This window comes from Pelophylax lessonae (genome assembly GCF_965119305.1).
Source record: "Pelophylax lessonae genome assembly, chromosome: 3".
Classification (NCBI taxonomy): domain Eukaryota; kingdom Metazoa; phylum Chordata; class Amphibia; order Anura; family Ranidae; genus Pelophylax; species Pelophylax lessonae.
Genome location: NC_138770.1, coordinates 391,439,477 through 391,462,821, shown reverse-complemented (window position 1 = coordinate 391,462,821; position 23,345 = coordinate 391,439,477). Strand labels below are relative to the sequence as shown.

The following is a 23,345-nucleotide window of genomic DNA, read 5'->3' as shown; positions in this document are numbered from 1 at the left end:
TACAGCTTATGTCTGTCATTCCCAGGGCCCAGCACCAAGCCAGGGAGCGAGGTAGACTGATTCACAATCCACAGGCTCTAACTCATCATAGTGTGCAAGCACCAGTCCAAAACAACATTACTAGAGTGATCTGCGCATGTGTGGCAGCATGAATGGGCAAACACATGTTGAGCACTCTACAGGCGCCATTTTTAAATTACGTTTGCGCAGTCTAATGTGTGAAGGAAATGTGAGGAAATGCCCATTTCCCACAATTGGGACTGTCCCCGAGAAACAGTGACAGAGATGGTAGGTAACCTAACTCTATATTTCTAAGCATGTGCCTTTTAAAAGGAGCTTTAAACTCCCTATTCCCAATTCTATGAAATCATGCCTGGAGCAGGTTTAAGCTCAGGTGCTGTTAAAGCTCCAGTGATCTAAAGCATTTCTCTAGATAGTTATGGTTAGACACCTCCGGTGTAAACTGAGGTCTCAGGTTTAAAATACAATGTCAGAATACCAATCATTCAAAATACACTTTCTGATTATCAACAGATGGATCAAATCCAACCCATATACTGTATAATCACAATTTACCACATACATTAATGTATGTTGCACTAATCTGCATTATAATGCAATAAAGTGTGGCACAACACTACAAATTTTAAACTAGCTCAAATACTTTATGTACTGTATAAGTCCATATAAAAAAGTGAACAACTACAAAAATAAAATATTCAAAATTAATAACACAGTCCTGTACCCAATAGTGCTTTAGATGTGAATTATTCTTTCAAATTCTTCTTGTGAATAGTGCTCATCCGCCACCAGGTGAAAAACCTGCTCACCTCCAACACAATAAATAATAGGCTCATCTGGGTCCTCCACTGGCTGTTAATCACCCAGTATAATAGACCTCCACTTTGATCCCCTCAGACTTTGAATGGTAACACCTTGTAACGCTTCTGCGTTTCTTATATGGTGTGGATTTTCAGCTGCAGAAATAGTTCCACGTCAGTAGTCATGTAAGAGATATGCTGAGATACCATCCCCAACCTCAATGACTCATCATGTGTGGAAGGTCTTATTTCAGCCAGTAAATACACACAATTAGCAAGCTGGTTCCTAGAGTGACTTTATGTATGTGGTAACACAATGATGAAGGTTGAGGGATAGGTTGAGTGGAGGTGGTAGGTGATAGACACTTGAAGGTGAGACAGTAGCAGATGGATGCAGGAAGGTTTAGCAATGTTGTATGATAGCAGATGATAGAATAGCAGGTGGACATACAAAAGAGATCAACCCAGTGCAGAAAAGTAGCAGTAGTCTCAAGAGCTAGCAATCTAGTTATGCAGATGTGATAATCAGTCTTTACTATGCAGAGTTAGATAGTGTAAGCTTAGTATAAGTTTATAGAGAATTCCCCTGCGGGGTACTTAGCACTATTAGCGATACAGCCGAAGGGTGGTTCAGGAGAGGCGGATGATCCAGTAGCGGGATACAGGGATCAGCGCAGCGAGGTTCCGTCAGCGAAGTAAGCTTGCAAGCATGGAAGCTTCAAGCAAGGTTAGCATTCAGGTAAGGGTGTTTGAACGAACACATGTGAGTGAGAACCGGCGCTTTAAATAACCATCTAGTCCGGCGCTGGGTGATGACAGCTCCAGTCTTAAAGGTGTATGCGCACCTTTCCAAAAGTAAATGGTGGGGCGCATACACTTGTGGAAAGTGTAATTTAGGGTACCAAAGGTACCGGAACATTACAATACCCCCCCCCCTTAAGGCCTGCTCCTGAAGGCCTCTGGAGCTGGTTTGTCTGGGTATCTCGCATGAAAATTGCGGATTAATCTAGGGGCATGTATGTCAGAGGTGTTTAGCCAGGTGTCGTCTTGGGGCCCATAGTTCTTCCATCTAACCAAGTACTGAAGTCTTCTTCTGTAGATACGAGAATCCAGAATCTCTTTTATCTCGTATTCTTCTCCACCTTCAACTTGTACAGGAGGGGGAGGTGGAATATTAGGCCTTATTCCTTGGTCCGGAACATGGGGTTTTAGTAGCGACACATGGAAAATGGGATGGATTTTTAGGTCCATTGGCAATGTAAGCTGCACTGCAGCTTTTCCAATAAGTTTCTTGATTGGGAAAGGTCCCAAGAACAGAGGTCCAAGCTTTTTGCTAGGGATCTTCAGTCTCAAGTTTTTTGTTGAGAGCCAAACGAGGTCCCCGATAGTATACTGTGGAGAAGGTCTTCTACGAAGATCATAGTACTTCTTTTGTTGACTGTGAGCGTGTGCAATGGTAGTATTTAGTAAACCCAGAGAATCCTTTATTTGGGTAAGATAGTCTGAGGCTACTGGGTTATTTGAAGGAAGGATGCGTGGAGGGAGAATAGAGGGATGGAACCCATAGTTCAAGTAGAACGGACTCTGCTTGGTTGTACTGTGAGTTGCGTTGTTGTAGGCAAATTCTGCCAGGGGGAGAAGATCCAACCAATCATCCTGTTGGTAAGAAGTGTAACAACGTAAATACTGCTCGATGCATTGGTTGACTCTTTCAGTCTGTCCGTTGGTCTGCGGATGGTAAGGAGAAGTGAGCTTCCGCTCAATCCGTAGTATGTGACATAGTTCTTGCCAGAATTTAGAAATAAATTGGGATCCACGGTCAGACAGAAGAGTTTTTGGGATACCATGTAATCTGAAGACATGTTTCATCAGGAGTTCTGCCGTTTGTTTGGACGAAGGTAGTCTGCGAATAGCAATGAAATGTGCCATCTTTGTCAGATGGTCCACTGACACCAAGATGGTATTAAATCCTTTGGAAGGAGGCAATTCTACGATGAAGTCCAATGACAAAACCTCCCATGGAGTTTGGGGTATTGGTAGACTGCATAGTAGACCGGATGGTCTCGTAGTGTCAATTTTGGACCTGGCACAGACATTGCATGAAGAGACAAATTTTTGTATAGATGTTTTCATGTCAGGCCACCAGAATTGTCGAGAAATCAAATTGAAAGTCTTTGTCATACCCATATGTCCTGCCATAGGCACATCATGCGATAATTCCAAGATCTTGGTGCGTAGGGTAGGTGGTATGTAAAGTTTGTCGTTGTAGTAGAGGAAGCCTTCTGCATCGGTATTTAGTTGTGGTGGGGGTGAATCCAACCTTATACCATGCAGAACCTCTTCCTTCAAGGAACGGACAACTCCAATAATGCGTTTGTGAGGTATTATAGGAACGGAAGGGATTTCAAAGTAGTTTTCTTCAGTTAGTCGTGATAGTGCATCCGCCTTTTTGTTCTTATCTGCAGGTGTGTAGGTCACTAGGAAGTTAAACCTTAGAAAGAATAGTGACCATCGTACCTGTCGATGGGAGAGAGTTTTGCTAGTCTGAAGATATTGGAGGTCTTTATGGTCCGTGTATATAATTATTGGTAGTTGGGTGCCTTCGAGTAAATGTCGCCAATTCTCCAGAGCCAATTTTATAGCAAGCAGTTCCTTTTCACCCACGGGGTAATTTATCTCGGGACTGCTCAGGGATTTAGAAAAAAAAGCGACTGGATGAAGTGGTGAAGTGTGGGTAGGTCGTTGGGAGAGTATTGCTCCTACTGCCATGTTTGACGCATCTACCTCCAGAATGTATTGGAGGGATGGGTCTGGATGGCGTAATATGGGAGCGGAAGTAAACCTTGTCTTTAACAAGTGGAAAGCCTTATTTGCTTCTTCTGACCATTTAAATGGTATTTTTATGCTAGTGAGCTGTGTGAGGGGTCTCACAATAGCAGAAAAGTTTTTTATGAACTTCCTGTAGAAATTTGAAAATCCCAAGAATCGCTGTAGCGCCTTGCGTGTAGTTGGTGTAGGCCAATCCTGAATGCAGGATATTTTACTCATGTCCATCTCGATTCCTGTTTTGGATATGATGTAGCCTAGAAAGAGTACCTCATCTTTATGGAACAAGCATTTCTTCAGCTTCACATAAAGATTATGTGCAAGCAATCTCGATAATACAAGTCTTACATGTCTTATGTGTTCAGACAGGGTCCGTGAATATATAAGTATATCGTCCAGATATACCACAACACAGACATCTAGTAAGTCTTTAAAAATATCGTTTATAAATCGTTGGAAAACTGCAGGGGCATTGCATAGGCCGAATGGCATCACAAGATATTCGAACAATCCGTATCTAGTTCTGAATGCAGTCTTCCACTCGTGTCCATCACGGATTCGAATGAGATTGTATGCTCCTTTCAGGTCTAATTTTGAAAAATAGGTAGCTCCACGCACCTGCTCAATGAGCTCAGGGATAAGCGGTAGAGGATAACGATCTTTTATTGTGATAGCATTCAATTTCCTGTAGTCGATGATAGGTCTGAGAGTTGAATCTTTATTGCGAACAAAAAAGAGTCCTGCTGCTGTAGAAGAAGTGGAAGGTCTAATACAACCTTTTTCCAAGTTCTCATCCAAATAGGTTTTGAGATGGGCAAGTTCATCCTGTGAAAGAGGATAAACATGACCGAACGGCAATTTGCTATTTGGGAGTAGATCAATGCTACAATCATAGTCTCGATGAGGAGGTAATGCTTGAGCATTTTTCTCAAGAAAAACCTCAGAAAGATCCTGATAACATAGTGGTGCAATCTCATCTGTCACCACAGACAGAATCTTCCCGGAAAACGGGAGGTTACACGTTTCCTCGCAATAACAAGAAGGGAAGGTCAAGGACCGTTTCTTCCAATCTATGGTTGGTTGGTGTGTGTGCAACCAGGGAAGTCCCAACACAATGGGAAAGTGGGGTGATGGTATTAAATCGAAGGTAGAAGTCTCCCTATGAGACTCGTTAATAGTGACTAGAAGTGCTTGTGTCTGATCGGTGATCGGACCAGAGGATAACGGAACACCGGTAATAAGACTTACTGAGACAGGTTTGAGTTTAGAAATAATAGGAATTTTATTTAAAGCAGCAAAACATATATCCATATAATTTCCACAAGATCCTGTGTCAATCATGGCCTTAGTAGTAATCCTGTTCTGGTCCCACTGTAATGTCAAAAAAACAGAAATGTAGGGGTTAGTGAATGAAGTTGTCAATCCTCCTAGGGAGACATGTGAACACTCACCCTTCCTTTTGTTGACTAGGGGACAGACGTTTATCTTGTGATCCAGGGATGCACAGTTCAAGCAGAGATTTTCATTTCGTCTTTTGGCTTTTTCCATAGTTGATAGCGGTGGGCGTATGGTTCCTACCTCCATAGGAACGGCCAGACTCCGAGAGGAAACGGATAATGGCATTCCCATCTTTTCAGCCTTTCTTTCTCGTAGTCTTCTATCTATGGTAATACTGAGTTGTATTAATGCATCCAGGGTTTTTGGCAGATCCGCTCGGGCGAGCTCGTCCTTAACGGCTTCTGATAGGCCAAGCCTAAATTGGGTTTTCAGAGATGCATCATTCCATTCTGAATCAAGGGTCCATCTCTTGAACTCTGCGACAAAGTCTTCTACAGGCCTCCTTCCTTGTTTCAAGGATCTTAACTGAAGATCAGCAGTACTCTGCCTATTGGGGTCATCATATAGGCTAGTGAGCTCTGCCAGGAACAAGGCATAGGTCGTTTTTCTCAAAAAGAGAATCTGCCCAGGCTCGAGGATCGCTTGATAGGTAAGAAATAATAGTACAAACCTTAATGTGATCAGTAAGGTAGGTACGAGGTTTTAGCAAAAAAAGTAACTCACATGCGTTTTTAAATTCGTGACATTTTTTGCGATCGCCTGTAAATACCAAAGGGGGATTTATCTTGGGTTCAGGGGACTGAGCAGAGGTAAGTTGTGTCAGTCTAATTACCTGCTGCGACAGAGCCTGATTGTCTTCTTTTAATTCAGCAAGTGCGTGTATTAACGCAGATACTTGCTGTTTTAATTGTGTCACCTGAGTGGTTATTTCTGCTGAATCCATTTTTTTGGTTCGTTCAATCTGTAACGCTTCTGCGTTTCTTATATGGTGTGGATTTTCAGCTGCAGAAATAGTTTCACGTCAGTAGTCATGTAAGAGATATGCTGAGATACCATCCCCAACCTCAATGACTCATCATGTGTGGAAGGTCTTATTTCAGCCAGTAAATACACACAATTAGCAAGCTGGTTCCTAGAGTGACTTTATGTATGTGGTAACACAATGATGAAGGTTGAGGGATAGGTTGAGTGGAGGTGGTAGGTGATAGACACTTGAAGGTGAGACAGTAGCAGATGGATGCAGGAAGGTTTAGCAATGTTGTATGATAGCAGATGATAGAATAGCAGGTGGACATACAAAAGAGATCAACCCAGTGCAGAAAAGTAGCAGTAGTCTCAAGAGCTAGCAATCTAGTTATGCAGATGTGATAAACAGTCTTTACTATGCAGAGCTAGATAGTGTAAGCTTAGTATAAGTTTATAGAGAATTCCCCTGCGGGGTACTTAGCACTATTAGCGATACAGCCGAAGGGTGGATCAGGAGAGGCGGATGATCCAGTAGCGGGATACAGGGATCAGCGCAGCGAGGTTCCGTCAGCGAAGTTAGCTTGCAAGCATGGAAGCTTCAAGCAAGGTTAGCATCCAGGTAAGGGTGTTTGAACGAACACATGTGAGTGAGAACCGCCGCTTTAAATAGCCATCTAGTCCGGCGCTGGGTGATGACAGCTCCAGTCTTAAAGGTGTATGCGCACCTTTCCAAAAGTAAATGGTGGGGCGCATACACTTGTGGAAAGTGTAATTTAGGGTACCAAAGGTACCGGAACATTACACACCTTCTCCTTCCACTTGCCTGGCATCCACCATATATTAAATGGGACAAAAGGGCAACAACAGTGCTCTCCGTATAAAACTTCTTTATTTTTCCCCCACTTAAAAAAACACTTATTTGCGTGACATCTCGGTCTCGGCTCCTCCCTCCTAGACACGTTGCGTCCTCCAATTGGGCTTCCTCAGTAGGCGGATGCCGAGTCACCAGAGCGCTTTTAAAGCCTAGACTGGTGTTATTCACAAGAAGGATTTGAAAGAATAATTCACATATAGAGCACTATTGGGTGCAGGACTGTGTTATTAATTTTGAATATTTTATTTTCATAGTTGTTCACGATTTTATATGGACTTATACATATTGTATTTGAACGAGTTTAAATTTTATAGTGTTGTGCTAAATTTTATTGCATTATAATAAAAATTTGGTTGGAGGTGAGGTAATATAGTGATATAGTGTTATAGCTGGCAACATAGAGGTTTACAACTTTAAATAATTTTTGTTTTGGCAGCACAGATTGAATTAGTATTGATTTATTACACTAGTCTGCATTGCATATGTGTACAAATTTGCTAATCTGCATTCTGAAAGGACCCTATTTAATTGATTTGAATAGGATCTCAAGGTTAACACATCCAAATGTGAATTCAGATATTTCTACAAATATTTCACAATACAGCTCGCATATGAGAGAACATGTTCTTATTCAATGCATTTTTTGATTTATTTTGTTCTTACGTTACCCTGCATTTTGCCCATATTACAAAATGCTGGACAATGTGACTAATGCAAACAAACCCTTAGCAGCAGTTCAGTTGTGCAACTCAAACTCCGCAATGAGCAGCCTGAGAAGAGTGTTGATGGCCTCCTCTGCTAATTTTCTATACGTTTTCAAGGCAAAAAGAAGTAAATGTGACAAATTATGGTTTTAAAACAATCAGTATACTGTAAGGAAAAGTGTTTTGCCTTCTTTATCATAGTAGTAAAATTATGTTTCTGATACAAAGCTATTTTAAAATAAAATTAATTATGTTTCTGATACAAAGCTATTTAAAAATAAAACAAAAATGTGTTTAAATTTGTATTTTTTTATATATTATGTTGCAAATAGGAGAAAGGAAACAAAGAAAAAAGTAAACATATAATAAGAAAAGAGCACAAATAAAATGTTTAAGGAAAAAAGGGTGTTGGGGTATGTAAGGTTCAGTAGGAATTAAAGTGGAAATACTTAAAAAAAGCTTTATTTTAATTACATGGTTTGCTGCAACTAACTATGATGTACTGTAATGAAGTGGTGACATTGTAATTTGCTTTCTCAGAGTCCTGACAACTGCAGCTTGTAACAAAATGATTACATTGTATGAATATGCGTATCATTCAATAAATTGTAGGAGATACTGTCAGTGTTTCCTATACAAAGACTGGGGCCTTGGCTGTCACACTGATTGGCTACACTAATCCAACCAGAGCATATTCAGAGAAGGGGTAAATTGGAGAATTGAACATTTGAGGGCAAGCCATTTCGTTTTTTAAGGTGTGCTTCATATGTTCTTAGGCTACATTTACACTTTTTAGGCATGTGCTTTTTAAAATCAGTAGAAATGTATGAAAATATATGTCAATGGCATGCACATTAAAATATACACGGATGTGCATTTCCAGTGATTTATTTGGTTGTGCATATGGGTTAAAGTGGTTGTAAAGGTAAGTTTTTTTATCAATGCATTCTATGCTTTAAATTGATTTTTAAATAAAAAAAATGTATTAAAAAACAAAACAAAAACAAAACATGTTAAACCTACCTGCTCTGTGCAGTGGTTTTGCACAGAGCAGTTCAGATCCTCCTCTTCTTAGGTCTCCTGCTGGCACTCTGGGCCCCTCCCCCTTGCTGAGTGCCCCATAGGAAGCTGCTTGCTGTGGGGGCACTCATACATGCTCACTCCAGAGCCGGTGTGCTGCTGAAAACTCCAACCTGCCGAAATCTCCAACCACGTTATTTCCAGTGAGTGTACACTGGGAACAATTGGAGATTTCGAGCACCTGATGTTTTCACACAACACCGGCAGCCTATACACCCGAGTACATGGTATAATTAGTGCAGATTCTTACTCCGTCCGGTAGTCGTTGCCGCCTTGGAGGCGGCCATGAGGCGGCCATAAGAATCTGCAGTAATCATACCATGTACTCTATAGGCTGCTGTAAGTGCTCGAAATCTCCAATTATTCCCAGTGTACACTCACCGGAAATAACGTGGTTGGAGATTTCGGCAGGTGTGAGTTTTCGGCAGGACTCCGGCTCTTTGTGTTCATAAGACACAGAGAGAGACGTTTAGCCCCACCCCCCTGCTCCCACCTTACTGGCTGTGATTGACAGCAGTGGGAGCCAATGGCATCTCAGTCAATCAGGAGCCTCGGGTTTCATGCACATCACTGGGATTGGGCTTATGTAAGTATTAGGGAGGTTGAACGGTGAGCTGCACACAGAAGGTTTTTTACCTTCCTGCACAGAATGAATGAAGGTAAAAAAAATCTTCAGCCTTTACAACCACTTTAAAGTTAATTACCTTTTAACAGTAGCCCCCCCCCCCCCAGACCCTCCTAAATACACACCTGAGCCTAGATTCTGCTCCTTTTTCCTTTCTTGCAGCTCTCACAGGCTTGGCTGAGCGCAACAGTAGCCATTGTCTCCTGCTGCTGTCAGTCAAATCCTGTGGGCAGGGAGCAGGGGGGGGGGGGTAGAGGGAAGGCTGAGCCGAGCTGTGCAAACAGCCTGGCTCAGGATGGAGCATGAACGAATGCCTCCCGTCCCCATAGGAAGCGGCATCCTATGGGGGCACTCAGCTCAGGGGAGGAGCCAGGAGCACCTCTGAAAAGGAGGATAGGGGCTGTAATGTGCACGGTTTAACGTGCCCTGCACTGCAATGCTTTGGTAATATGCAATACAGTGGGTTTTTTTTTGTCTGAACTATAATGTTATTATTATGTGCCACAGTGAATTGTGATGCGTTATAGCATGTTGGAACACATTGCACAAAAATGGAACATGTCCTAATTTTTCTCAGTTCACACCAATGCATAAGGTAAATGGCCTTGTTCTTGCATTGGGACTGCACCAGGTAACGTTACTGGTGGGAATAAACCCTAACAGATGTGAAAGTTTTAGATACCAGTGTGAGAATGACACAAATGAGTGGGACTTGTAAAAAGACCTGAAGCCAAATTTTCCTATGTGTGATTTGTATATGACATACAGTAGAATTTTATTTATGTGAACAATGTGTGGAAAGTGATTTCTCGGACTTGTTTTGTACTGCACATTTTAATTCTACATAGTCATTTAGTGCAACATCCTTGTCTGTCGCTAACGGGCATATTGAATTTTCCCAGATACATATTGTGTAACATTAACATGTTATTACTAGCTGAGATGGGGTAATTTCTTCCGCTTCTTAGGAGTTCATCATTCCAAAAGTGTCAGTTTTATTTTCCTTAAGTTCTCATAGCGAAATTTGGGGATTAATATGATTAGGTATTACCAAAAACCATGCTGCATTCAGAGGTTTGGGGGCACCCGTGTATGACACTGAATTCCCTGCAAATGGACAATATAATGTCAAATGCTCCTACAGAGTCAGGTTCAGGTTTAGCTGCTAATTGAGGTGTTTAATTTCTTATAAAAATCAGAAGTATAGCAAATACTGGAAAATGTCCTCACCAGTGATTCAGGCAGAGCAGACAGCATTATTAATTTGGGAGTATAAATTAACTTTTCTTAAAGTATATCTAAACACAATAAAAAAATTTATATTAAATTGCAGCTTACCAGTCCTTAGTTGTGGTGGTTGCATTCGTTTTTTTTTTTTTTTTTTTGCTTTACCTCGCGTTCCACCTGGTGATCCTGCCTGTTAAAGGGTGACAATGCTCACTCGCTGTACTGTAAGGAGGAGCAGCATTGTCTTCCTAGTACAGGACTACAGAACACCTCCCTGTTTCTACATAGCATAGGGAGGAGATATTCTGTAGTCCCCAGAGAGAGCCAGCAAAAATGTAACTGATAACAGTCAGTAGACTGCGAGCTAGTTGTCAGCTCACAGGATCAACTGCACTTGCACCTATTGAAAAGACATAACACTTTTAATGGTATATTTACCAGACCAAAAGGAGCAAATAAGAGAATTTTGTTGTCAGGTATACATACATTCTAAGCTGAGTGTCAGTGGAAAGATCCCCTCCAGTAAATCAGTGGCATCCAATGGGTACACTGTAGGGGTTTATGGGGCAAATAACCCCAACACACCATGTGATGTAAGTGAATACTAAAGAAGCAGTACACTACCTACACTATATTACCATACGTATTGGGACGCCTGCCTTCACACCCACATGAACTTTTGTGGCATTCCAGTCTTAGTCTGTAGGGTTCAATATTGAGTTGGCCAACCCTTTGCAACTATAACAGCTTCAACTCTTCTGGGAATGCTGTCCACAAGGTTTACAAGTGTGTCTATGGGAATGTTTAACCATTCTTCCAGAAGCGCATTTGTGAGTTTAAGCATTGATGTTGGAGAGAAGGCCTGGCTCGCAGTCTCTACTCTAATTCATCCCAAAGGTTTTCTAATGGGTCAAGATCAGGACTCTATGCAGGCCAGTCAACTTCCTTCACCCCAAACTCGCTCATCCATGTCTCCATGGACCTTGCTTTGTGCACTGGTCTAAATCATTTGATGGAGGGGGGATTATTGTGTGTGTGTGTGGGGGGGGGGAGGGGGGGTTGTTTTTCAGGGTTTGGGCTTGGCCCCTTAGCTCCAGTGAAGGAACTCTTAAGGCGTCAGGATACCAAGGCATTTTGGACGATTTCATGCTCCCAACTTTGTGGGAACAGTTTGGAGATGGCCCATTCCTGTTCCAACATGACTGCGCACCACTGCACAAAGCTAGGTCCATAAAGACAAATGAACATGACTGGCTTGCTCAGAGCCCTAACCTTAACCCAATAGAACATCTTTGGGATGAATTAGAATGTAGACTGAGAGACAGGCCTTCTCTCCAACATCAGTGCCTAACCTCACAAATGCGCTTCTAGAAGAATGCTTAAATGGTTCCACCCTGGAATTTTTTTTTTTTTAAAAAATACCCCCGGGACAGTCAGGGCTAGTGCATTCCACAATGGCTAGCCTCTGATCTGTCCCGGGTTGCACTTACCTGTTAGGACAAATACTTACCTTGAAAACGTCTTGTCCAGCGCTGCCATCTCATATGTGGGCAGCTTGAAGCCAGCGAGATCCTCTTCGGGGTCCTCTTCCGCCTTCTTCGGTCCCACGATGCCCTGCGCCGGCCCCGACGTCACTTCCGGGTCGCGCGCGTCATCCCTCCACAGCTTCTGGGCATGCCCAGAAGCTTTTTAGAAGGGGATGACGCGCGCCCCCCGGAACTGACGTCGGGGCCGGTGCAGGCGCAATGATTCCTGGGAGCGATGACGTTCAGCTCCCAGGAATCATTGCAGAGCCAGGAAGTGACGACGGGCCGCGGCCGAGGAAGGAGGAAGAAGGAAGTAAGGTAAGTATATTTTCTTCGCTACGAGGTAAGTAAAAAAAATAAAAATAAAATGCGATTATCCATTTCTTTTTCAGGTGACCCGGAGCGAGAAGATGGAGGTAAGTATAAAATTAGGGTGGAACTCCACTTTAAACATTCCCATAGACACACTCCTAAACCTTGTGGACAGCCTTCCCAGAAGAGTTGAAGCTGTTATAGCTGCAAAGGGTGGGCCAACTTAATATTGAACCCAAAGGACTAAGACTGGGATGCAATTAAATTTCATGGGCATGTAAAGGCAGGCATCCGAATACTTTTGGTAATATAGTATATTTAGATGCCATCCCTTCATCTCAAAGGGGCAAAGGTTTTAGACTGTTGGCTTACTGTTAGGGGGTTGTCCATTGCCACTCTATGATGTTGTAAGGGAGCTGGTAAGTGATCCTTTGAAGCACTGATCTCACTCACAAAGTGAATCAGGTTTTGACCAATGTGAATTGATTCACTGATCCAGAATCAGAGGCTCTGCATCCAAAACCTTTAACGTGTATGTAAACCCTCACATAGACCCAGTGAAGTGAACAGCCTCAGATGATACACAGAGAAAAGACATATCTCCCTACATACGTTTTTTGCATGTTTATCTGCTGTCTTCAGCTTTCTATATTCTTTTGAAAGTGCACATCATGTTACACATTTTTCTTCCTGTTCCAGCACTGAGTGTGGAGTCTAGGCATACACTGCGTGACAACTGATTGGAGGAAAGGCACCCCCCCACATAGGCAGAGGAATGAAGAAACTTGTAGAGCTGTGCTGTGAATAGACCAGTCCCTTCCCAGACACAAATTTCCAGCTGCTTTTATCTCCTGTGTCCGAGAACTTGTGAGAAGTTATCATGCTGATAACAGAGGAACGGAGCAGCAGAAAGACACGGGACTTAGGGCTTTAGATAGAGATAAGCAAACACTACACATATATGTGCCCAGGTCAAAATTGATGAATGGGATTTACATCCAATTTAAGTGGAGAAGAGAGGGTCTTTTAGCCTGTACTAACACTGTAACCCTTGTCTCTCACATTTTATCAAGCAGCCTGTAACCTTCTAAGCCTGCTTTGAAGGTCCAACTGATATGCAGCTAAGGATGAAATGTAATGCCAAGTAAGCTAATAATATTGTTAAAAAACCAACAAGAATTTTCTTCAGTTAAAATAAATACGGACCAAACTGAAATGCTTACATTGCCCTGGAGCTTTTTTAGTGAATGTGTTATGTTTTCAAATACTTTAAAAAAAAAAATAAGCAAATCTTGTCACATCACTACTCAGGAATTTGTGTAGGTCAAATGTGAAAGGTTACTGCTGGTAGATGCAAATGTGTGCAGCAGTGAGCAAGAAAGACCAATAACAGTAATGCAAAAATAATAAAGTAGCGCAAAGGTTAAAGCACAATGCCATCCATAACTTTTTTTGTTTAAAAAGTTGAGAAGATTTAATACTTCTGTCAAGTTATAGGAGTCCTTGACCACAATGAGCGAATTTCACCTCACTTCATGTCCCTGTGACAGTAGGACAAGAAATAAGGGGAGCTGTTGTCAATGGTACAGGAAGACACCTGATGGTAATATGCTCATCAGGGGCATTGTAATTGTGCGCCTATCAATGTTAGTTCAGTAATCACTGGGAAAACCCATTCAGAGAATATTCACTATAGTATTTAATATTTTGTCTCCATCTGCTGGACACAATTGATATTGCTTGCTAATGTGCTTTGCTTATGGCATACCAGCTTGAAAAATAAACTTAGAACAAATAACAATGATTTCCTACATTACTTTTTAATGCACTCTGCATTTAGCTTCAGTGAACTAGGTATTTGTGTGCTTTGGACAAAGGGTTTGTAACAATACTCCTACTTCACACCTTTCATATTACGGTCCAATTTACCAAACTGCAACTATTTTCATCTTTCTGAACTCTTACTGTATATGACCAAAAGATTGGCAGACTTCAGAGGCAATTTGATTTAATTTCAATGTAATATTACATACTGGACTCCATTCACAAAGTGGTATCTACCGCTTTATGATCTGTGGTAAAATATCTCTTAGTGTTTTTCAAAACTTTGTTTTTGCAATTCACTAAAAAAAACGCTACTATAATACCGCATGAACTATTTTTTTTTGGAGTGATGCAGTATTTTTGTAGAGAAAGCTAGCGCTATTTTAACACCAGCGGCCCCTAGCCCTGGCAGCAGAATGTAAACAAAAGAAGCCTGGTATGAAAATAAATGGGAGCTTAAGCAACCACCTGAGGGCGCCAGCGGTGGGGGTGATAAAATCCAATCCACAGTAAGAACACAGTGCAGAGCGTACTAAAGACCCTTCCCCACTCCTTCTCTGCTCTGCTGTTCTCCTATACTGTATACACAGACAGGAGGAGGAGGATGCACACAGCTCTCCATGTCCTGTGCTGATCTGAGGTCTGTACTGATTTCAATATACAGGAGACTTAGGAATAGAGAGATAAGAATATGATACTGTGTGTTCTAGAGGGCACTTTAGGAGAAGAGAGAGGACTTTATGTCCAATCACGCTGTGAGTTTCTATTTGATTCACATGTTTTCTGGGTGCTCTGCGATTTCAGCAGATTCATTTGAATGGGCTGATATTGTGCCGGTCCACACCAAGAGTTGTGTATGCACTACTTTACAAAATGCACAGCAACCCGATCACATGGTACTTTTCATAATACAATCTGATGTAGGCAAATATACTGTGTTTGCAACCTGCATTTGGGGAGTCATTAATCTGACACCCACACAAGATAACAAATGCGGCATGGGAAACACACCAAAAACACAGGTTTTTCTAACAACGTTCTGGTGTGAACAGGCCCTTATCCAGGATAGTTTTGTTTGTATCTCAGAAAGGTCCCACCAAAACTGGGACAGTTGGGAAGTATGGATTTGTATTAGAAGGGGAGAGGACATAAATCCTTGCATGGGTCCCCCCCCCCCCCCTCAAATCCATACCAGACCCTTATCTGCACATGCAGCCTGGCAGGCAAGGACAGGGGGGAGATGAGTGAGTGCACCCCCACTCTCTCCTGAACTATACCAAGCCCCATGTCCTCAACATGGGTAGTGCTTTGTGGGGGGATCTCCCCTCAAAGCCCCTTGCCCCCATGTTGATGAGTAGAAGGGCCTCTTCCCCACAACCCCGGCTTGTTGGTTTTGCCGGTGTGGGGGTTGACCTTCCGGAATCTGGAAGCCCTCTTTAACAAGGGTGCCCCCCCTTAGGTGAATGAGTATGGGGTAAAAACCCAGAGACAGTTTTTGATAAGTCCTTTATTTAAAAAAAAGGCAAAAAATAAATAAATGTCCCCTGAAGTAGATCCAACTTTGAACACCGGCCGCCAACCTGCATGAAAAAACCCCCAAAAACCGGACCGGCACCCACGCTTGACTCCCATCGAATGACAGCCTCTCATTGCAGCCTATCAGTGCCCATCAGTGCAGCCTCATCAGCGCACATCAGTGAAGAAGAAAAATTACTTATTTGAAAAATTTCATAACAGAAACGAAGAAAAAGATTTTTTTTGGTCTTTTTTTATTTGTTTAGCTAAAAAAATAAAAATATAAAAAGCTGTGATTAAATAACACCTAAATACCATTAAATACCACCTTAAAAAAATGATAAAAAATTAATTTTGGTACAGTGTTGCATGACTGCAAAATTGTCATTCAAAGTGCAACAGCGCTGAAAGCTGAAAATTGACCTGGGCAAGAAGGGGGTGAAAGTGTCCGGTATTGAAATGGTAATATTTAAAATAAACTTCCCCCATCCATCCATGTAGCTAACTAGCAATGCTTTATTTTGTTGAGAAATTACTTTGAAAAACACCCCCTAGCATTTCTGGCTGCGGACATGATGGGCAGACGCTTCATGTAGGATTTACTTCCTAGAATCCATCTGTCCTTAGCTCAGGCATGAAGGCAGGAGGATGTGCTTAGCTGAAAAAGCCTCTCCTCCCCTCCTGGGATGTATGACTTCTTTTGACTAGGCATGGAAAACAGAAAGTAACTGAAGAAATGTTAAATAATAAAAAAAAAAGGTTAAAACAAGTAATTATGATTACTTTCCTATCTATTTACTATTGCTAGCAGCATTACAATTAAAGTCCACTAATAATTCAACTTTTAACCGCTTGCCGACCGCCGCAAGTACATATACTGTGGCGGTCAGCCCCGTGCAAGCAAAGTGACGTACCGGTACGTCACTAGCCTGTGAGCCAATAGGGGGTGAGCGCGCACCGCCGAAGGCGCGCTCCTGCCCCCGCTCATTAACAGACACCTCCACGCGAGTGACCGGCGGACCCGATGTCCGCCGGTCACTCGCGATCGTCAGTTACAGAGGGAGAAAGGCAGTCGGCTGATGTAAACAAAGCCGCCTGTCATTCTCCCTTGTGTAACAGCAGAGATCATACAGTCCTGCTATGTAGGATCGTAGATCTCTGCTGTTACATGAAAAGCCACATCCCTGCACAGTAAGAAGCAGGCCCCTAGGGATACACTTAACCCCTCCTTCCCCAATAAAGTTAACCCCTTCCCTGCCAGTGTCATTTTTACAGTAACAGTGCATATGTATAGCACTGATTACTGTAGTAATGTCACTGGTACCCCCAAAAGTGTCAAAAATGTCAGTCAAGGGTCCGATCTGTCTGCCGCAATGTCGCAGTCCCGCCATTACTCGTCAAAAAAACAACAAAAATGACAAAAATCTTTCCCTTTGTTAGTAAACGCGATAACTTTTGCGCAAACCAATCAAAATACGCTTATTGCGATTTTTTTTTACCAAACATATGTAGCAGAAAACAAATTGGCCAAAAATGTTAAAACATTTAGATTTTTACATTTTTTGGGGGGGAATTTCATGTAAAAAAATATTGTTATTTTTGCAAAATTGTCGCTCTTTTTTGTTTATAGCGCATGATCAAAAAATTGCAGAGGTGATAAAATACCACCAAAAGAAAGCTATGTTTGTGGGAAAAAAAGGACGTCAAATTTGTTTAGGTACAGCGTCGCACGACCGCGCAATTGTCTGTTAAAGTCACGCAGTGCCGAATCGCGAAATAGGGCCTGGTCAGGAAGGGGGTAAAATCTTCCAGGGCTTAAGTGGTTAATATCACTTTAAAGTGGAACTAAGCACTCCAATACTTTATGGTAAGGAAGCTGTCATCTTGGCCTCTGATCTGTAGCTGCCATAATGCGATCAGTTATGACTAAGCCATTTGATGGCTTGACAGTTCAGGTGTGGGCAAAATAAAATGTCACAGTTAGCGTTCATGGCATGCCTTGAATTTAAATATTTTGAAAAAAAGTTAAATCTACGGGTTTAGTCCTGCAGCATTGTGGCAGTTGAAGATCAAACAGAGGCCAAGATGGCAGCTTCTTTGGCTGAAAATGTTTAGAGCGTTTAGTTCCGCTTTGGTATCTATACGGTTATGTTATCTAAGCTGTTATGAGAGATTGCAGTAACTTTCACTTAACAAGGTGTTTCAGAGGGACTGAGGGGGTTCTTGACGTTGAGGTGCACAACAGAGAACCCAAATGACCTGCGGAGGTAGCGCTACAAAAGCAATTTCATCTTCCTAACCTCTGTGATTTCATTCCTAGATAGGAATAAAACCTGAGAGAGGTTCTAACCCTCCTCTACTGTGTCCAAAACAGAAAAGGCTTGTCTATAGATACATTTTAACCAATTCAGCTCTTTAGGCCTACTACGTACATCCAAAGAGTAGACCTGTAATCACCAGCTGATGGCTTTAGTAGTTTTGTTAATCATCTCCCAGCTTGGAAGTGAAAGTGCTGCCGAAGCTCAATAGCTGCCGATCACTTTCATAGAGCCTCCCCCTCCTCTTGTGGTTCCCGGGCTCTCCCTCTCTTACTGAAGCCCGGGAACAAAACTGTGGGCTAGGGGAGGGAGAGTGCGGTCAGAGGCAAATCCATGCCTCCATCTCACATGCAAACAATGAAACTGGAAGTGATGTCACTTCCTGTTTCAGATGGACCATTTCCTGGCCAGTGCAGCCAGGAGACATATTTAACCAAGCCAATCTGTGCTTGGTTAGATGGTGTGAAAGGCAGGGGTGACATTGGGGTCTATTAGACTCCTAATGTCTCCAAAAAAAGTACCTTTCACCTTCCTATTACTATCACACAGGGGTTTATTAACCCCCTGGGATAGCAATCAAGTAAAAAAGAAAAAGAAAATATCCTTATGAACGTCAATGTGAGAAGGCACACGCAATTTTAAGAAAGGGAATGTTTTTCTATTTCCACGACCCAACCTAATCTTTTATAGATTGTGATTTTTAGATTGTGTGTTTTTGCACTAACATTAATTTTGTTATATTTTTCGTTGAAATTTGCATTTATTATACAGTTGCGCAAGTATCATGTGACATAAGAATTTGCAACTATCACCTTTTTATGCTACAGGACCCCTGCTTTCAGGAAAATATATAGTGTTCTGGGGGTTTAAAGCGGTAGTATACTGCGCTATTAAGTTATAATAAGGCTTACCTGTAGGTACAATTAATATCTCCTAAACCTGCACGGTTTAGGAGATATTCAACCGCTGACGTCAGCGGCGCATGCACTCTGAAGGTCCGGCGGACCTTCAGATCTCCTTGTCGGATGCTGTCGGAAAGTGAAACTCCCGCGCGCATGCGAGTGACATCATCGCAGCTCCGGCCACTCACAGCCCCGGAGCCGCCGAACCAGGAATAGACGCAGAGGGAGCATTTCAGCGCCCTCAGGGTTGTCCAGATGACCGTGTCGGGGCTTCGTTCTAAGGTAAGTATTTCATAATGAGCTAGTATACGATGCATTCTAGCTCATTATGCCTTTGTCCTGCAGGGTTTGTTTGTTTTTTCATGAGTATACAACCGTTTAAGAGCCGGTTCACATAGGCGCAACCCGACTTTGCCGGGCGACCTCGGAGCGGCATGCACGGACTTCATATCATTGAAGTCAATGCAGGTCGCCCCAAAGTAGCTCAGGACCCTTTTTCTAAGTCGGAGCGACTTGTGTCGCTCCTATTAGAACAGGTCCTGTGCTAATCTATGGCAGGCAACCCACGGCGACTTGTCAGGTGACCAGGTCGCCTGACAAGTCGCCCCAGTGTGAACCGGCTCTAAGTCATTTTATTGCCAAAAATTATGATTTTTACAAATAACAAATAAAATAAAAAAATTGCTTTGCAGCCGCACTGGTTAAGACCCCTTTCACACCTGTACGTACATGAAAGTCATGCGACTTGAAGAAATGCCATCTTGAGGTCAAGTTGCGTCAAAGTTGGACCAACGTAGTGCAGGGACTACTGTGAAGTTGCACAGATATGAACTGTACTCATTGGAAATCATGGGCTACAACTTGTCATGCGACTTTGCAGTCTCAAGTCGCACAAGTGTGAAAGGGGCCTCATTAAATGAAGTGACAGCTCATGAGCAGTATACATGGAATGGATATTCAATACTCTCTCTCATCTGCCACTTTATAGCTGCGCGCTACTCCTGATTGTACCCTCTCGGTGTCCGTACATGTTGTGAGGATGACGTCAGCTCTCGGAGGGCGGGGCTCAGCCGCACCCGGAAGCGTTTGAGAGTGCCGGGCAGAAGAAGTGCTGGAAATTCGGGTAACAGTCGGGTTTGGTCCGGGTGAGGGGTCCTAGAAGAGCGGTCTGCTGAGTGTGCGCAGTAATGTTGGTGTAGACAGGCGGCTGCCCTCCTCTATGGAGCACACATAAACACTCACACGTGTAGTCTGAGCTCAGGGAAAGTGGAGCCGCCCCGGGGGGACAGTCTGCTGCTGGCACTGTCACCTGTGTGTGACTGACTGGAAACCCCCCATCTGCCTGTCATAGGGGGGAGGGGAAGCGTGTCCCCGATGTCAGTACAGGATCACTGTCTCCATCACTACACTTGGTGATCTAACTTTTATTTTCTGCCAACATGCCAAGACTAATCCCTTAGGAAGCAATGAAGAAAGTGGGTCATGCCACCCATAACTGATCATTAGGCTATAGGTGGATACATACATGATCTAGCTTCATATAGTCACCACTCCAGGATCAGATGTAATCTCAGTGTCCATATTGATCTGATTGTGCTCATCTTCTCATCTGAGATCACCCATAGACCGCTCAGTATGGAGTGTGTGCATGTCCAGGGCTGCTGTTAGAAATGATGGGGCCCCGTACAGCCTACCCGATGGGGCCCCCTTCAACCCCATCCCTGGCCCCGCCTCAAAACGAAATGCAGGTTTGTCACCGTTTACGTATATGTGCGGGACCAACGTGCATGTTTGCAATTCCGCATGAGCAAGGGAGAATGGGAGCTTTAAAAAGGTTTTACATTTTATTTTATTATTTATGTTATTACACTGTATCTTTACATTTTTCAAAATCTCTTTTATTGCTATCAGAAGGGATAAATAACCTCTCTTGTGATAGCATGGGCCATGACCGGTCCTCTTTATGGAGATATATGGGGTCTCTTGTACCCCATATCTCTCCTCTGGCCTCCAAAGCATCTGATCAAACCAAGATCAGAGTGATCAGTAGGGATGCACCGATCCGATATTAGGATCGGACATCGGCGCTGATAATGCCATAATAGGGAGATCTGTAAAAATAACCGATCCATGGGCCGATCCGGTTTTGCTGAGTCCCGGCTCAGCCGTCCCTTACTTGCACGGAGCCACCGATCCACGGGCCGATCCAGTTTTGCTGAGTCCCGGCTCAGCTGTCTCTTACTTATTTTAGTAGTAGTATCGGATGGGAGCTGCTACTTCCTGTATAGGTCCGGCTCACAGGTGGAGTGATATCAGATGCACCCCGCCTGTGAATGGAGGAGCCGTACACATGAAACAGCGGCTTTGCTCTGTACTGCAGCCGCATGCATATTGTGTATGTGTGTAGTTCCGGATCAGTACCGGCAGATACACAATGCCAGATATCTGTATCTGGACAAGAAAAGTCGGATCGGTGCACCCCTAGTGATCAGGTGCTTGCTCAAACCGGTAATGGCTTGGTTACATAAGACACAAACCAGAAATGATGAAATCCATGTCATCTGTAAAAGTAATCCAGTGACTTTTTAGCCGCTTGGATTACTTATACTTTGTGCAAAGTCACTGGGGCTATAATGCTGCAGGGATGACCAAGATATCGCCCTTCCAATCCAGGGACGTACAGGTGTTCTGTCAGAATAGCGCTACCTATCAGATTCTGCTACCAGAAGTGACGTACGGACTAGATCAACTTACTGCGCATGCGCCGTGCTTTCCAACATGGCTGTTATGTACTCCAATAGGTTTCCTAATGTGACAGAACACGAAGCAGAGGCGGACATCTTCTTAACACCCACGCAAGTCCTGAATTTTACATTTATTTTAACAGTAAACTCATATACTGAATCACAGAAATACATTTGTATTATTATTGTATTCTAATAAGTATAGTGAGATACCTGCAGCTAGGGCTGGGCGATTTTGCCTAAAAAAAAAATCTTCGATTTTTAAAGAAAAATTCGAGTTTCGATTCGATTTTCGATTTTTTTTTTCCAATGCACTTAAAAAATGACTGCAGAGTCTGGAGGGAGGACTGAGGAGAAGGAGAAGCGCTGTATATGTGTGTCTGACTCTGTTTGGATCAGTTGCCCATAGAGAAGATGACGGAACATCCGTACCCTGATCTCCTCTATGGTGAGAGGCTGGCAGTGACAAGGATTTCATCACTTCTGATTTTGGTGCCACCATTTCCTGGCTGCTACAAACACAATCAGTGTTTCACCAGATGAATTGCAGGGGAGATGTTAGGGGTCTGATGTCTCAATAAAGAGTACCTGTCATTGCCCAAGCTATCCTAAGGGATGTGTTTCTTCCCTTGTCATAGTAATAAAGTTAAATAAAAAAAAAAAAGTAATTAAAATATGTAAAATAAAATAAAGAAAGAAATAACAGCCTATTAGTACATATATGAGGTAATTGTATCGTCACAATGCTCCCTGTGCCTCCCATACATTCCTCTCTTGGTACACTGACACATGTATCCTGACACTCCTGTATAGAACTCACCCAGGCTGACCAGCACAACCACAAGGGCCACGATCACAGAGATCACGGTGGGGTCTTGTCTCTAGATTTCCATTCTGATGGATTCCATATCCAACGACCACTGAGGACCGCCGTCATCCTGAACCATTGCGATACCAGTTCACCAGGAGTAGCGCATGCGCAGTACAACAGACATCGCAACCCACATGTTCCTCGCCTCTCAGCTACATGTCACTTCACGCCAACCAATGAGCCGAGCGCTTCCGGGATCCGCACAGCACGCTAAAAGCCCACGGCATGTACAGACGCACCGCCCGCCCCGCAGCTGACGTCACATCCAGGCGCGGCGGTGGTCCGAGGCAGAAAAAAAGTATTGTAGAAAAAAACTCGAGTTTAAAAAAAAAAAATCGCTCCAAACTAAAAAATCGATAAATCGATTAAATCGATTTATCGCCCAGCCCTACCTGCAGCCAGAAGGTGGTGACAGACATCTTGGTATACTTTGCACTGCTCAGTGGAAGCCATCTTGGTACACCCCGCACTGCTCAGCGACAAACTGATTGTATAGTGAAATAGACTATTTCACTCGGTCGTGGTGAAATAGTCTATTTCAGTATATAAGGTGAGTTTACTGTTAAAATAAATGTAAAATTCAAGACTTACGTGGGTGTAAGAAGATGTCCGCCACTGCTTCCTTTTCTGTCACATTAGGAAATCTATTGGAACGCATAGTGGCCATGTTGGAACGCATGCGCAGTAAGTTGTTGTAGTCCGTATGTCCCTTGCGGTAGCAGAATCTGATAGGTAGCGCTATTCTGACAGAACACTGATACATCAATGGGCGGGAAGAGGTTAAAGGGGAGTGGTTTGACTGCACATGTTTACTGTCCCCCAAACGCAAGTTTAAAGTAGCACCTCACCGTGTCCAATGATCATCAGCATGA

The 23,345-nt window shown here is 43.1% G+C and overlaps 1 protein-coding gene across 1 annotated transcript in view; it reads left to right on the top strand.

Annotated features, from left to right (window-relative positions):
- The first annotated feature begins 19,891 nt into the window (after positions 1-19,891).
- ATG5 (autophagy related 5) overlaps positions 19,892-23,345 on the top strand; it is a 362,013-nt gene continuing 358,559 nt past the window's right edge. The window contains exon 1 of the mRNA XM_082249796.1: positions 19,892-19,981. The gene's annotated coding sequence lies outside the window, so the exon portion shown is untranslated. The remainder of the gene's footprint in view (positions 19,982-23,345) is intronic.